General features: G+C 42.8%; 1 protein-coding gene across 2 annotated transcripts in view; it reads right to left on the bottom strand.

Annotated features, from left to right (window-relative positions):
* Nucleotides 1-6,542, bottom strand: part of Gabra3 (gamma-aminobutyric acid type A receptor subunit alpha3) — a 305,868-nt gene extending 299,326 nt beyond the window's left edge. The window contains exon 1 of one of the 2 annotated variants that reach the window (XM_055608773.1): nt 6,402-6,542. The gene's annotated coding sequence lies outside the window, so the exon portion shown is untranslated. The remainder of the gene's footprint in view (nt 1-6,401) is intronic. The other variant, XM_055608771.1, reaches the window with a different exon arrangement.
* Between the last annotated feature and the right edge of the window lie 10,040 nt (nt 6,543-16,582).

Below are 16,582 nucleotides of genomic sequence, written 5' to 3'. Positions count from 1 at the left end.
AAAAATGAAGGTATACCTTACGGTCTTGAAATAGACTGATGGTTGTCCAGGACTTTTAAAATTAAAGTGCTGGGAAGCAGTAAATAAGGGAATGGGTTCAGGATTAGCTGTCACCCATCAGGAGTCATGCTGATCTAGCCATCTGACCTATGTGGATGACATTAGGAAAAGGTGTTCTGGACACAACAGGACAGTGACACATATGATGTCATAGCAATTGTGAAAACAGGAACAAGAGAAATTCCAGCAGGGAGGGTGACAGGTGGGAGCAAAATCCAACCAATAACGGGGGAGCTATTGACACTTGATAGGTATGGGAGACAGGCAGTCAGCTTTCTCTAATGACAGTACCCTGGTAGGGCAACCACGCTTCTGGGCAGGCCTCACTCCCAGGTAGTTGGCCAATCCAAAAGGAACTTTTTGGCAAGAAAAACAACTTAAAGTTAGGATGGTAGAGAAGTGACTGCAGAGAAGTTTGATATAGGAAGAGTTGGTGTGAATATGATCAATATATGATATATTAAATTCTCAAATAATCAAAGTATATTTTTTAAAAAAGAGTTATTCTGGAAATGAAGGGCCTGATAGAGTAGATACCCAAAAATTTCAAAAATATATGGCATAAGATCTGAATAAAGGAAAGGTGCAAAGAAGACTAAACCATCTTTCAATGTGTGAATAGCTGTTATAGGAAAGGAAATAGAAATTAGCATTTTCATTTCTCTATGGAGCAACGCCAATAAGTTAAATTTAGAAAATGTGTTTCAGACCAAAATGAAGACTAACTTGTTAACAATAACAGCTGCATAACATCAGCTAGTGATTAAATCATCAGGTAGTAGTAAACAGCCTTCTCTGGAAGCATTCACACTGAAAACAGCTAACCATATGCACTTGCTGATCACAGTGTTGTACATGATCGCTAAGGATCACGCCATGTCTGAGCTCCATCTTGTACTATTTTGAAAAGTTATTTTATGCTATGATCACTTACATAATTCTGTCTACAAGCATCTCCCTTCCCTTCAAGAGATTCTATGTAATACCCTTTCCCTTCAAGAAAGCATTTTCAAAGTGAAAATCACTATTCTAAATACACAGCCTGGAGATTTTTATTCTTCCTTCTGTGGATAGTGAGGAGACATAACGTGTACACACATCAATGCCTTTAAAACTATGTTTCAAATACAAGTATAAAAATGTTTTTCTATTACCAACTAACATTCCCCCCTAGGAAGAGACCACCTGGGCCATTCCATTTCAGCAAATAAAATAACTATTTCATTTCTGTTTCACAGTGTCTGGCATCATTTTGCTCTCAGTTACTTTCACTGCTTTCAAAATGCCCATAATGGAAATAGCACCTAATATCTAACTTTACTCCAGATCTTAGGAGGAAGTCCCTTCTTTAGCTCACAGGACAGTCACAGTTTCTGCCATATCAACAATACAACAACAAAGAGGCTTCCCTGTAGCCTCTTCCTAAGTCTCAAAATACTCTGTCAAAATGTTTAGTGTTGATTCAGTAGGTGGCTGAAATTTAAACATGTGCACCAAGTGGTGAGAACAAAGTATTCCATAGAGCAGGGCAGTCACTATTGAACCTTACAGCTAAGAAAGTCTTTATAAATAATTCATGTCTAGTCCAGCCCCCCTCATCATACAGTTGTTAAAATTGAAGCTCATACAAGACAAGTAATTTGTCATAAGAAACTCAGCATCCAGCTCAGGAATAGATTATAAACTAGGCTATCAGAAATCCATGTTGGAAGAGGATATTTAGTATACGATTCTTCAGAAAAATGTTTTTTTTTGTTTTTTGTTTTTTGTTTGTTTGTTTGTTTTTTCTGACAGGTGACTTTTTCTATAAATTGCTGACCATACAAAGCCAGGGATCTGAAGATAATGCTGGCACAATTAAGAGTATAAGTTAAGCTAATACATACCATCTGATTTTAAAGTAAGTTTATGCTCCTGTGGACCAGAGCCTAGGGAGTATTCTTTCCTTTTCCCTACTGTTGCAGTATCATCACCTGCCAGATATCTGCATCATCCAACTTGAATGTTAGTAAGCACTGTGTGCTTCAGAGCACGAAGGACTGTTTGCACAAAATTGAGTGTCATTTGTTGGTACTCAACTCTTCTGCAAAATGCAATAATGATGATCACATCTTCCTTCTTAGAGCAGTACCTTTTACTCCACACAAAACCATAATTTACAACAGTATCATTCAATAGTTTGTCAAATAAGTCCTTTCTCCCCATCTAAACCAAGTTGGCAATAACAGCCCTATTTTGTTCACCACTGTGTTCTCCACTGAAGGAAAAGTATATATATTCAAAGAATATCTGTCCAAATAGTAAGTGGCTCAGACCAAACCTCTCTTGGCTTTCCTCCTTTCTAGCATTCACATGGGTTTAACTCCTTCCCTTTTAATCTAAAGATAAACATTCACCAAAATAGCACAGTTGGATCTCTTTTCTTATTTCAAAAATTGAGAGACACTGGAGACACTGCTGTCTCCACATGGCTTCTTTGCTAAGCTCCAAGCCCACATTTCAATTGCACTTAGCAGCTCATGCTGAGATTCAGCAATAGCATTACTATCTGTGTGAGTTCATGCAAATCAAGCCACTCAGCCTGTCCAGATCAGATTGCTCAAATGACACCCCACTTCTTTTGCATATAAATCTTTATTCCAAGCTAGCCTTGACAACAATATTGCTTGTAGTCAAATTCTCCACATATTTGCCAAACCCTTCTCACACATGTATTATTTCATCATGTACAACTGGTCATTCCCAAGCACTTTTGTCTAAACTCTGTCTAATCTACCACACAATTCAAAATCCACTTCCAGGAGCTGTCTTTGTTGCCTTGAAGAACTTTGCCTCTCTTTTATGGCTTTAGATCTTACATTGCCTGAATATTTCTTCTCCTCCCTATTTAACTCTGTCATCTCAGAGAGCAGATACTAAGTCTAACCCATATTGTGTCTCCCACATTTTCTTTGGATTATTGTAAACATTTAATAACCCTATATAAAATGGATCCAGCTTAGACTATGTCAATAACCCTACTTCTAACCCTTTTATCAGGCAACCTGTTTCCTAAAAAAAGGTTAAATGCCTTCTAAAAAAAAACATGTAACTCTCATCACAGGTCCCAGTACATACTTTCCCTCTCTTCCTCTTCCCAGTCTCCCTCTTTATCCCCTTCTCTGTCCATCAACAAAACTGCTTCACCACCTCCATCCTGCTCCCTATGCATCTGTATGTATATCTCCTCTTTATGGAAATAATAAGTTTGTTATATCCTTAAGCTTTGCTTTAACACCAAGTTCTTTATTAAATACTCATAGCTCACCCTCATACTTACACTTCATATCATTCATCATTAACTAAAATGACATAGTTATGTGGTTATATGATCACCAGCTTCTTCCCCACCAATAATAAACCTCAAACAAGCAGAGAATGTGTCTCTTTTATTCAGCTTTATTATCCTCTGCATGGTGCCTAACTACATAACCAAATGTACTGACAATGAAAAATACGCAACTGAGTTGAAGAAGATAGTTTGATGACCACCACACTAGAATTTTGCTACTTGAACTGTGATCAACAGTTCAACAGTGAAACAACAGTTTACGGATTACCTGTCTGTATATTACAAATGTTTCAGCCCCCCAAAACACCTCAGACCAGGTTTAGCATTTTAAAACTATCTCAGTGGACATACTGTATTTATACATGTTAAGGGCTGAGAAGCACTGTCCTTGGTTTGCTTCTGAAAACCTTCACACATTTGAGATTTTGTAAACTTTAGGCCAAGACTTTCAAATGTGAAATACCCTGGAGGCTATACTTCACAAAATCATTTTGTAAATGGAAAAGCTCAGAGTCTTGAAGGGGAAGTCATGTGTGCAAGGTAAATGGCAAATCACCAGAGCCAAGAGTAGAACCCAGGTTTGCTAACCATGTTCTTCTCTAGCATGGTTTACTCCTTTTCTTTCTGGTCATACAGGATCTGTTCAGTTATAGCCATCATTCTAACAGTTTTTCTTCTATTTTCCAAATCATGTATGGGTCTTAAAGTCACCACTAGGTCAAAAATCTTCTTACTAATATTTCTTCTTAATCTCTGGCTCTAGAACCCCTTATTCCCTAAACCCATTGTCTAGCTATTATGTTGATCTTTTGTAGTTTTAGAACAACTAGCCCCAAAGTACCCCTGGTCTTTAGAAATGAAAAAGAAAAAGTATTTGTTTGCAGCATTCGAGATGATATCAGATAGCTGGTTCTTTCAAGGACCAGAACTTATACTATCAGAGCTTCTTAAAAAGTTCTGGGATGTGAGTTTGAAGGTGACATAACTAAAAAGTCTAGTTTCCAGAAGTCAACTTTTTCCCTTTAATTTGTAGTCTTGTCAGACGTAAGACTTGAGGAGAATGCATGATCACCATCTTTAACTAGCTGAAGAAAAAACTATTAAGAAATAACAAGTTTCTTTCAGATACCTCCAAAGAATCAAGAACAGAAGTCATAGGTTTTATAAAATTTCTGGCACAGTTGCTCAAAAGCATACACACACACACACCAAAAAAAAAAAAAAAAAAAAAAAAACAAAAAAAAAAAAAAAAACAATAAGCCCTCTGTCACTGCAGTCAAGCAACAAATGGGGCACTTAGGACAAACTCAAGAACTTGGTGCAAAATAGAGCTTACTGACTTTTAGGAAGTCTTCTAGTTGGGAGAGTCTACAATTCACAAATGTTCAACCAAGCTCTCAAAAATTAACAGCCAGATCCATTTTGAAAAGATAATCTGAAGGTAGATGCAGAATGGTTTCAGCTGTGATCACAGAAAAGTAAAGTTGTTCGAGGCATCCTTCCCAAAACTGAAAGTAGGTTAGCCAAGAGCAGCCTTCTAGGGCCCTTGAGGAAGCCTTGGGTCCCACACCACTCCCACTTCTTATTGCTTTACACAAGGTCACTAGTTGCTCCCCAAAGCCAAGAGCAGCTATTCCTGCTGCTCCTACACTTGACAGCAGAGGAGTACTGGCGATCCAGTACCCTGTGCTTTCATTTCCCACTAGAAGTGGCTGTACTCTGTCATTTAACAAGCTATTTAACCTTGTTGTACCTCAGTTTCCTCATCAGTAAACCAAAAATAGTAAGAATCTGCAACTTCACAGATTTGACATAAAAACTCAATGAGGTAATACCCATGAAACCCTCAGCTCAGATCAGAAACATTAAATACTCAGAATGTTAGTGATTGCTACAATTCATCCTAAAATTATTACCATGGGCATGACAGTGTCACTAACTCCATAGAGAAGCCTCTATGGAGTAACTCTGTCCCTTACAAGTTCAGGAGTGATACAGTAGTTTCAGCTGGTCCTCTCATAGCTTCAAGCAAATCAAGGGGGAGGCAGAAGCTGAGGAACCAATCTTCACCAATTCATACCATTCCTAATGGAAATACTAGCTTCACCTGCTCTTCTCCTGCCCAGCAGCCCATCCCCCAGCCACAGTCACGGGACAGCCTACTGGGAAGAAATCTCTACACATACCATCAGGTGTTTCCATCCACCTCCCAAGGACACACCTGGACCTAAGAGGATGCCCACCAATAAGGGATATGCTAAATCTGAATTCATGATCTAGGCTTTCAGTACAGCTACCTGGGATTAGGGGTGGGCAAGGAATGGAGACTTCCCTCACTGAAGCCAGAAAAGCCTCCCAAGTTTGTAAAAGTGGGACCCAACCCCAGAGAGAGCCTCTAAAAGAAAGGGGGAAGGGTTCCACCTGCTTAAAAGGAAGCAGTTATTTACAACTTTCTACTCACTTGCATCTGGGGACTGCAATAGGGAGAGAGAAAAGGGGATGCACAGTCTCCTCCTTCCTTCTGAATTCCAGCAGCCAGACACAGCTGCAGAGAAAGAGTTAAAGGAGGGAGCTCCAGCCATTACCCCATCCTTGTTGCCTAGGGCTGTCTGGGGGGTCATGACAGTGCTGTCTGCTCTGGCTAGGGGCCACACTGTAGCTTTCTGCAGCAGCTGTTGGGCCCCCCAAGCAATTTGCAAGGTCAATGCTGACCTGCTTCCAAAGAGGAACACAACAATTTACTGACAATGAAGCAAATCGCGCATACACCACCAGATCGCAAACCCCCTTCTTCAAACCAGATTTTACCCCAGCGCCTCCCAGCCCAGATGCCGCCTCTGGGCTTCCACCAGCCCCACTGGGGAACCCACGATAGCATCACAACTGCAGAGCATGTCTCGCCTCCCGATCAATCCAAGGAGACTCTCCTTACTGGGAAGAGAGAGATGCTATCAGGAAAGGAGACCAGGGCTTGGGGGGAGGGGGAAGAAGGAACATCTCTGTCTCTTACCGAGTGCCACAGTCACTTCCCCGATGCAGAGAGGGAAAAAAGGATGAATGAACTGAAACAAGTTGGAGGCTAAGCCCTGATAGAGCGCGGCTTCTTCTCTTTCTCTAGGTGTCTGTCCTAGTCCCTGTCTGTCTCTCTGCTTTGCTAGCTAGCTAGCTAGCGCGCGCTCACGCTCTTCCTCTCCTCTCTCCCTCCCTCCCTTATTCCCTTCCTCCCTCTCTTTCTCTCTCTCTCCTTTCCTCCCTCCCTCTGTCCTCTTTCCCCTCCCTCTTTACTTCCCTCCCTCCCTCTCATCCTCCCGCCCAACCTTCCTCCCATGCTCCCCACCCCCTTCGCTGGCTTTACCACTGTCTGGTGCTGAGCACATAGCAACGCTGGGGTTCCTAATAAAGAGCTGCAAAGGCTTTAGATCTGTGGTTGTTTTACGAAAGACTAAAGTAGTATTTTATTCTTTGAGGTTTCCAGCAGAGAAATTGAGGGAAGCTCAGAGAGAAGGGGAGGAGCAGGGCAAGCAAAGGGGAGAAAAAAGAGCAGAAGGCTAAGAACAAATAGAAGATAAAGGAAGTATGGATTACCAAACCGCTGTGAGATGCTTACTTCCCTCTTCAGGAATGAAGAGTGAGCATCCTCCTTTTCTCTCTTCTCTCCCTTCCATTTCTATGGGCTTGCCTTCTAGCCTCAGGCTCCAGATAAAGGTTTGACAATCTTGTCTGCTCAGATTCCATCTCCAAGGATAATAATGAGCTCCTAAAAAAACTGTACATCAAAAAGTTGTCATTCACATTTCACTAAGAAGAAACAGTTCAGCCATACTGATTCCCTAATGACCTAACTTCCACCCCACCCCAATGAAGTAGCAGTGTGGATCCAATTCAAAACTGTCAGCTCAAGCTTTCTTCAAGGGAGAATAGGGCAACAGCGGGTCCATAGTGCTGGCGAGAATATAAAAGCTCAAGAGAAAAAATATCGACTGATCCAAAATATAAAGCAAAAGGAGAAAAAGCAGTCTGAGCAAAGTAACAGAGTGGGAAAGAGACAGAAAGATTAAAACAAAGAAACTTAGGCTTGAGGGAAGACTCTGGAAATTACTGTTGCCTTGGGTAAGTCATTTCTTCAATACCTTTAGAATCATCAATGACTAAATGAAAAGGGAAGCACATTGTATTGTCTTAAAAGACCCTGCTACATCTAGCAATCTAAGACATAAAGATACATCTAGCAATCTAGACACAAGAGAGGTTGATCGTTAAAACAATAAAAAAGTATCAAATTCTTTTTCTTTTTTTGGTTTTGTTTTGTTTGTTTGTTTGTTTTTCAAGACAAGGTTTCTCTGTGTAGCCCTGACTGCCCTAGACTCACTTTGTAGACCAGGCTGGAGTTGAACTCACAGAGCTCCATCTGTCTCTGCCTCCCCAAGTGCTGGGATTACAGTGTGTGCCACTGTGCCTGGCTGAAAAACTACCAAATTTCAAAAGCACTCCAAAAGTAAGTTTTCAATGACTTAGCATTCCACTGTTTTTTTTTTTTGTTTTGTTTTGTTTTTGTTTTTGTTTTTTTTTTTTTTTTTTGTATTTCAGAAGCAACATGAATATGGGCATGATTGTGAATAATTACTGCTATCAAAAAATTCATTCTCTGAATGTGATTTAAGCTTCAGAATGGCAAGCAGGATAGACACCAGAAGCAGTGGAAGAGAGGGAACAGGATAAAAGCCTACTATAGAGGGTCCTCTGAAAGGCTCCATCCAACAGAGGATCCAAGCAGATATTGAGACTCACAGCCAAACTTTGGGCAAAGCACAAGGAGTCTTATGGAAGAAGGAGGGGGTAGAAGGACATGGAGTGGAAAGGAGAAGACCAACAAAGCTAAAAATCCTGAGCCTAGAGTGTTAGTATTTAGGCAGGCCGCGTCTGGGTTGCCTAGCAACCTATGATGTCATCATGTGTCACCAGCCAGGTAGTCACACCTGGCAGGCATGGTTCAGTTGCTCAATAAAAGGACCGACCTGCCACTTTGTCTCTCTATTATCTCTTAATCTCTAGCTCTCTTGATCTTCCCTTCTTTTGCTCTCTCTTCCCTCTCTCTGTCCAACCCCCCCACCATGTCTCTCTCTCCTTCCCTCTTTCTCTCTATCTCAATGTCCATCCAATAATCCTCACTGGATTTGTTATACCTAGATTGCAAACCTGAAGAGACCACCAGGAACGTGAGTCCAATACAAACACACAAGGGCTTTATTCACACTTAAGCTCAGGCTGCCAATCTTCCCTGTCACAGCAGGTTAGAAAGTGAGGCCTCGAGTCTCAGGGAGTCAGAAAGGGAAAAACCACAAGAGGGTGAATTCCAAACCTTGGCATTACAACGAAGGATAAGATTGGGTGGGGGTGTTCAGCAAGCAAGATGACCTTTAGGCTTATTGTTCCAAGCCACCTGGCCAAACTGTAAGATATCTAAGATATCTGTACAATAGACTGTTGGGTGGAGGAACCATTAACACATTCTGTGATATTCAGGAAAACCTGTAGGGTAGAAGGCCTGATTATAGTTATCTATTAACACATTCTGTAGTATTCATGTAGGTTTCTGAGGGGTGGAGGACCAGGTGGTTTTCTTGGAATCTGAAGGTTGGGGCCAAGTCACTCTAAGAACAGTCAACTTAAGAAACAAAATGGAGTCAGACCAGTTATCTTCAATTCCTTCATTCCCCCCTTTTTCTGATAACTAGGGAGGTCAATCTTGGGCTCCTTAGAATTCTGATAGCTGAGTATTGAGTTGTTGATATTGGGATCTCAGTACCATTAACAGAATAGTTGCCAATCTTTGTTTTATATATTTTAATAGCTTCTTAAGAATGCAAAGCCTAAAGGCTAACAACAATAGAAGAATGAGGTGGGGTCCCATTATGCTGGAGACCAATGTTGTTATGAGAGACCAAAGGGTTAAAAATCAGTGGCTATTATTTTAAAGTTTAAAGGACAAGCCTGAGGCCAGCTAGGTGGAGATATGTCCAGCCACCTTCAGGGAAGAACTAGCTTTACTGCATTCCTTCCCCACCCACTAGTTATACAGTTGTTAGGAAACCAGTCCATATGGCCAGGCCAGAACTGTTTGTGGTCTTGGCTCCTAAAATGGACCAATCATTTCAAAAGTCAATTTCCCTTACCCAGTCATGTAACTGCCAAAAGCATGTAAGTCCCTGCTTTCGGTTTTGACCTTTAAAAACCTTGTTCCTCTTTCATAAGATTCCATGCACTCTGCCCAACAGTTGGCCCTAAGTCTCAGCATCTGCTTTGATAGTCTGCAGGGCAGAGCCTTTCAGAGGCCCTCCGTGGCAGGTTCTTAACTTGTTTCCTGTTTATTCTTCTTCGGATGTCCATCCACTTTGCTTTTCTCAATGGGGATTGAGCATTTTAGTCAGGGTCCTCCCTCTTGATTAGTTTCTTTAGATGTACAGATTTTAGTAGGTTTATCCTATATTATATGTCTATATGAGTGAGTATATATCGTGTGTATCTTTCTACTTCTGGGACAGCTCACTCAGGATGATCCTGTCCAGCAGATGCTGAGACTTATGGCCAACTGTTGGGCAGAGTGCCTAGAATCTTATGAAAGAAGTTGGAAATAGTTAAGATCTGGAGAGGACAGGAACCCCACAAGGAGAGCAACAGAACCAGAAAATTTGAACACAGGGGTCTTTCCAGAGACTTATATTCCAACCAAGTACCATGCATGGAGATAACCTAGAACCCCTGCACAGATATAGCCCATGGCAGTTTAGTGTCCAAGTGGGATACATAGTAATGGGAAGAGAGAACAAACAAACAAACAAACAAAAACTCATGTATTTACAGTGGAGTCTATTCCTGGTCTTTGGGAGTCTCACAAACTGGACACAACAGTTAACCAGGAGAAAATATTAAACCATGATTTAAACCAACTTTGGGATTATTCCCATTCATTTTTTCTCTTTTCTAGGCCTTCTCATACTTTGGCCATAGAATCTTTAACTATACCTGAGTGATCCATGTAAAAACAACAAAGCCCTTCCCCCTTGCTGCAGGAATAAGAGATCTAATCCTCTTCTATTTTGTAATACAACTTCAGCCAAAGAGGACAAGAGGTCCAGCAAGTGGGAGATGGCAGTCTCTAATCTACTGATATCCTCATCTATAGATTCCCTAAACTGACTATAGTGTCGATCCTGGAGTGTCAAGGAAGAGATTCCTGTTCTAGCCCCTGCAGCCCTAACCCCAGGATGACAACCAACATTAGGGTAGAGATGGGTTCCCTCTTTGCTCTGACATGCAGATACCTTAGGGTAGAGGGGGAGTCCCAAAAGGATGCAAAGTCTTCTCCACTATGGTAGGTTAAATGGGAAACTAGCTGTACCAAGATACATAACTGGCCAGGGGACTGTAATAGCTGGCAGTGGGCACAGGGTGTTGGGATTCTTAGGCAGGCATCTCTATGGCTACCACCAAGGGACCTGACATACCAGATATCAGGCATCTGTGAAGCCACCCACAGACCACCTTAAACCACCTGCACATGCTCTAGGTCACCTTATAAGAGAACTCGCACCACCTCCAATCTCTCCTACCCTGCCCAGAGATGGTCTCTGTGACCCTTTCCTTCTTCCCTTAGTAAACCTCCCACATGGAACCAGTCATGTGCCATGATATGGGAACCCGCAGTGTAATTTTGCTGCGCAATCTTAACATTGGTGGGCTTGGCTGGGAATAGGTGCCTCCAGTGGCCACAGCATGAGGTGATTGCTTTTTGGCGCCAGAACCCCTTGGAGCTGTTGGAAACCAAAATCCACCTGCAACTCACTTTCCAGGAACCAGATTGCTATCTCTTGCATGCAACACCAGCTGGATTGGTGAGTTCCCCTCACTGGTCAGCATAAATGCCTCTCCTGGTAAGGGAAATTGACCTGTGATCATCCAGCAACTTCCTACTACCCTTTGAGACTGGAGGAACCCCCAACCATGGTCTTCACTGGCTATGGTTGACCCTTTTTGCTGACCTCCATTTAGGGCTTCCTCTTTTCCTTGTTTGAGATTTTTTCCCCTTCTACGTGCATGGTTTCTCCTCCTCTCATGCTCCCCTACAAAAATCCTAGCTCTAGGTAAACTGTGTCTCCTACTGTCAGCTGTGCCCTTGGTCTCTGGCCAACACTGAGGAGTTTTTGGATCAGGTAGGGCCATACTCTACTGAGTCAAACCTTGCCTTTGGGATGCCTCTAGCAAGTCACTGACTCCTACCCTCCCAATGGGAACTGCCCATTCATCCTTTCCTCCAGCATCCCCACCGGGATATCTTCTAGAGAATTTTAAAACCCTCTGCATGGAACCTGACTTAAAGACCTCCAAGTTCATATGCCTCTGTAATAAAATGTGGCCTATATATTTCTTAGATAATGGTTCAAATTGGTCGATTAATGGCACATTAAATCCCAATATTTTATGGGAGATATCTTATGTTCAAGCTTTCTCTCTTCTCCACTCTAAACCTTCTCTCTGTTCTTTCTGTTCAACTTCTTCTAGCTATACAGTCTTAACCTCAAGAGTTCTCTACCTTGGACCCTGCAGATGAACCTCCATCGCACTCTTCCTCAACCTCTGGCTTCTTCCCAACCTTGTCTTCTCACTCCTCCTCTGCTTCCTTCTCTTCCTCTTTGGCTTCTCCAGAACCCTCAACTTCTTCACCATCAACAGGTTGTCCTAGTCATCCTACTTACACCCCACCAACAGCTATTTGCCCCCCCCTGCTACTTGCTCTTGCTCTATAGTGAAGCCCCCTTTTTCTGCTCAGAATAAACCAGCCTCAATACTTCCCTTGTGGGAGTTGGCCGGTGTGGATGGCTTAGTTAGGGGGCATGTTCCTTTCTCATTAACTGAACTCTCTCAAGCTCAATGCCCACTTCCTCTCGAAAGTCTCAGGAGACTTAAGCCTATCATCGCTGACATTCTAAGAAAAAACAAAAAGCAAAAACCAAAAAAACTCCTTCAGCCCACTTCCTCTCCTTTTAACACCCCTATTACTTGCAGTTACAAAGCCCAATGGAACCTACTGCCTAGTTCATGACCTCTGGCTTCTCAATTCTTCAGGTGTCCCCCTCCACCCTGTTGTAGCTAACCCCTATACTGTCCTTTCCATTATCCCCCTCAGGTACCTCCCATTTCTCAGTTCTGGATCTCAAGGATGCATTTTTCTCTATTCCCCTAGACACCCAGTCACAAAATATCTTTGCCTTCACCTTGACTAACCCTGATACCTTGTTTCTACTCAGCTTACCTGGGCTGTCTTACCCCAGGGATTCTGGGACAGGCCACACCTTTTTGGCCAAGCCCTAGCTTCTGATCTACTCTCCTTATCTCTCCCTAAATCCAAATTTATACAGTATGTAAATTACTTTCTCCTCTGCAGCCCATCCCTACAAGTTAGCCAACCTAACAACTCTGCTCTTCTAACTTTCCTATCCAGCAGAGGCTATCGGGTCTCACCCTCCAAGGTCCAATTGTCCACCTCTGAGGTCACTTACCTGGGACTAACAATAACCCCAAGTCACAAGGGCATCACCCTAGATAGAAAAGACCTAATATGTCTCTGGCCATTCCCTCTACTAAAGAAGAAATTTTATCATTTCTGGAAATGGATGGTTTCTTACAGTCCTGGGTCCTTTTCTTTCCCCTTCTTGCCCACCCCTTATATGAGGCAGCCTTAGGTCCCTTACATGAATCCCTTCTTAAGCCCATTAATAAGCCCTTTCAGAGGCTCCAACAGGCTCTTCTTGAGGCCCCTTCCCTACATCTTTTAGACTTAACCTGTCCCTTCTACCTCTATCTAACAGAAAAAGAGGGATATGCCCTTGGAGTCCTGAGTCACCAGTTGGGACCCTCTTTTGCACCTGTAGCATACCTATCAAAAAAATAGGTCTGACAGTCCAAGGATGGGCACCCTGCATTAGTGCCTTAGCAGCTGCAGAGCTACTTATTCAAGAGTCCAAAAAACTAACTTTTGGGTCACCTATTACTCTCTTTTCTCACAATCTGTCCCACCTTTTAATGTATAAAGGCTTACAAACTCTACCTCATTCCAGGGTCTTTTCTTTCCAGGTGGCACTAATAGAAGACTCTACTCTTACTTTCCAACCATGCCCACCTCTTGATACGTCAAACTTTCTTCTTCAACCTAACTCTGACTACTTCCCATTTCATTCTTGCACTGAAACTTTAGAGGAACTATTCACACATACAGGAGGGCACATTACCTCAGGCCATCTATACCTGGTATACAGATAGCAGCTCCTTTTTTGTACACAAGGGAGTTCAAAAAGCAGGCTATGCCATAGTGTCGGATACTGAGGTGGTTGAGGCACAAGCCTTCCCTGCCCACACCACTAATCAGTAGACCAAACTAAAAGCTTTTACCCGCGCTTTCTAGTTGGCCCAGTGACAATCCCTTAACATCTACACAAACTCTAAATATGCTTTTCATATTCTTCTCTCCCATGCTGCCATCTGTAGAGAGTGTGGATTACTTACAGCAAAGGGAGGATCTATAATCAATGCCAACCAAATTATGGCCATGCTTCCACCTTCCACCTTCCCACAGCCATCGGAATAGTAGTCCACTGCCTGTCCCAACAGATGGACAATTCCATCATTTCCAAAGGAAATAACTGGGTTGATGAGGCATCTAAGGCTGCGGACTTTAAAGACCTAGACTCTTCCATCCACCACAGGACATCCTTACACTACAACTCATATCTCCCCTGTCATCACCTGACATTCATCAGATTCTGTCCATTCTACACCATCTCTTTCATCCTAACAGTCGAGCCTTGTCTAACTTTGTCAAGATTCACCTTCAGCTCATCCCTGAGTACTTGCATTTTGTAAAGACTATTAATGCCTCTTGTAAGATTTTCCACATCTCAAATCCTAACTCAGGATATTGTAGCCTCTTTTTCCCTACCCATCAGGCTAGAAACTTTCTCCCCAGGACTGAATGGCAACTTGATTTTATCTACATGCCAGCAGTCAAATGTGTCTGGTACCTTCTGGTCTTGGTGGATGCATTCCCAGGATGGGTGGAGGCATTCCCCACTACTAACAAAAGAGCTCAGACAGTTTCTGATCAACTTCTCCATGAAATTATCCCATGTTTTGGAATCCCTACCCCCCCTCCAGTCAGACAATGGTCCTGAGTTCACTTCTCAGGTTTCCCAGACCTTATCTAAAGCCCTTAACATTCCTTGGTATTTTCATATCCTGTACCATCTCCATTCCTCAAAAAAGAAAGAACTAACCAATCCTTAAAAATACTCTTCTTAAACTATCACAAGAGCTTCACCTCAGTTAGGTACAACTCCTCCCCCTGGCTCTTTTTAGGCTATGAGCTTTTCCCCCAAAACTTATATCTATCTCGCCCTTTGAGCTCATGTATGGAAGACCAGTCCTAACTCCTGGTCTTCCAGCTAAAGCCTTGTCTCATCCTGACCACCTACTTACTCCCTTACTCTACCATCTCCGTTCTCTTCTATGGGACATTACTGACCACTGTTTACCACAACTACACACTAACCTCTGTCCATCTCCTATTAATATCAGGGACCAGGTCCTTCTCTCCCCTCCAGACCAAAGCCCCCCCATCTCTTTCTCCTAAAGGGCAGGTCCCTTTCAAGGTGATTCTTGTGACCCTTACAGCTGCTAAGTTTAAGAGCTTCCCTCACTGGATTCATCTATCTCACCTCAAGCATTTTAACCTCCCCTCCTTAAGATAATGCCCCCTCCTATGTATCAACTCCAACAGGAACTTACTCCCTCAAGCTCCAGAAGATGACAAGATCAACCACCTTACCTCTGGTTCAAGAGAAATGAGGCTTCACTACAAGAGCTGTGTTCAACCCTACTGGATTGGATATCTATTTTTCCTCCTCTCCCTCTTGCCTATTTCCATTCAAGGTAACCCCTATGTATGGAGATTTGAGGTTCAAGAAACCATCATTGATAATTAACAGTTTCTCCAAATAGGGTCGGGAAATTGCTCTATGGGAGGGACTCAGGAACCGATAGATGTCTCACCCCCACATCTATCCCTCCTCTCTTATTTGATAGAGTTTGCTTCCTCTTTGATCAAACAAAAGATTATTGCAAAAAATGGCTGGACGGATATGGAGGCCGCTCATATTGGTCTGCCAAATCCATGCACCAGCACAGAAGAAGCTCCTTCACCTGTATTAAAAGACTCTCTACTTATACATCTGAGACACTTGGGATCCCAGATGGGAAACAGGCGACGTTGTTTAACTCTACCTCCAGTATACACATGATTTACCTAGAAGTATCTTCCATATCCAGAAAAAATACATCCCAATTACCCAATCCCCATGGATGGGAGAAGTAGAAAAGGTAATTAAAGACTCCTCTAAGGTCATTGCCTCTTTGACATCCTCCCTCCTAAATAATACCAACCTGTCATTTCATCTCCTACTTCAAACTGTGACCTTGCCTACAAGCTCCTTAATGTGACCCAACAGGGCCCTTTAAAGCTTGTTGTCTATGTGTCCCACCTGGGAACAACTCAGAACTACCCCTGACAGATTCTCTGGTGACTCTGTCAAGTAATCTTATTTCACCATTCACTAACTGCCCTGACTCTGATGTTGTCACAACCCCCTACCCTTTTCATATCACCCTCTTTGGTGTGGCAAGCTATTTCAAGGCTGTGGGAATGCTAAGTTCCTTAAAGTGTAATAAAACTATAATCCTTGAAAACCTCATCTCAACCCTAATACCCTACTGCTAATAATACCTTGATTCTTTGTGGTGCTTCAGGTCTACCATCATCTGCCTACTGGTTGGTCAGCAGTTTGTACGCTGGTTCTGGTGCTCCTCTTCCCCAAGCTGGGGGTAATAAATTAAAAGGAGACCCTACCAATCCCAGTAGTGGGCTCAATAGCTGTCCAGCAGGATAAGAGGGCAATCCACATCTTGCCCCTCTTGGCTGTTGCAGGAATCACAGCAGCTGTTGGGACCAGGACAGCAGGACTAGTCACCTCACTAACTTTGTATTATCAGCTTTCTTCCCAGTTCATTCAGGACCTCCAGCAAGTGGCTCAGACAATACTAACCCTCCATGGACAGATTGACTTGCTGGCAGCAGAAGCACTT

This window comes from Psammomys obesus, unplaced genomic scaffold, assembly GCF_907164565.1.
Source record: "Psammomys obesus unplaced genomic scaffold, mPsaObe1.curated_primary_1811, whole genome shotgun sequence".
Taxonomy (NCBI): Eukaryota; Metazoa; Chordata; class Mammalia; order Rodentia; family Muridae; genus Psammomys; species Psammomys obesus.
This window is presented reverse-complemented; position numbering and strand designations above follow the sequence as displayed.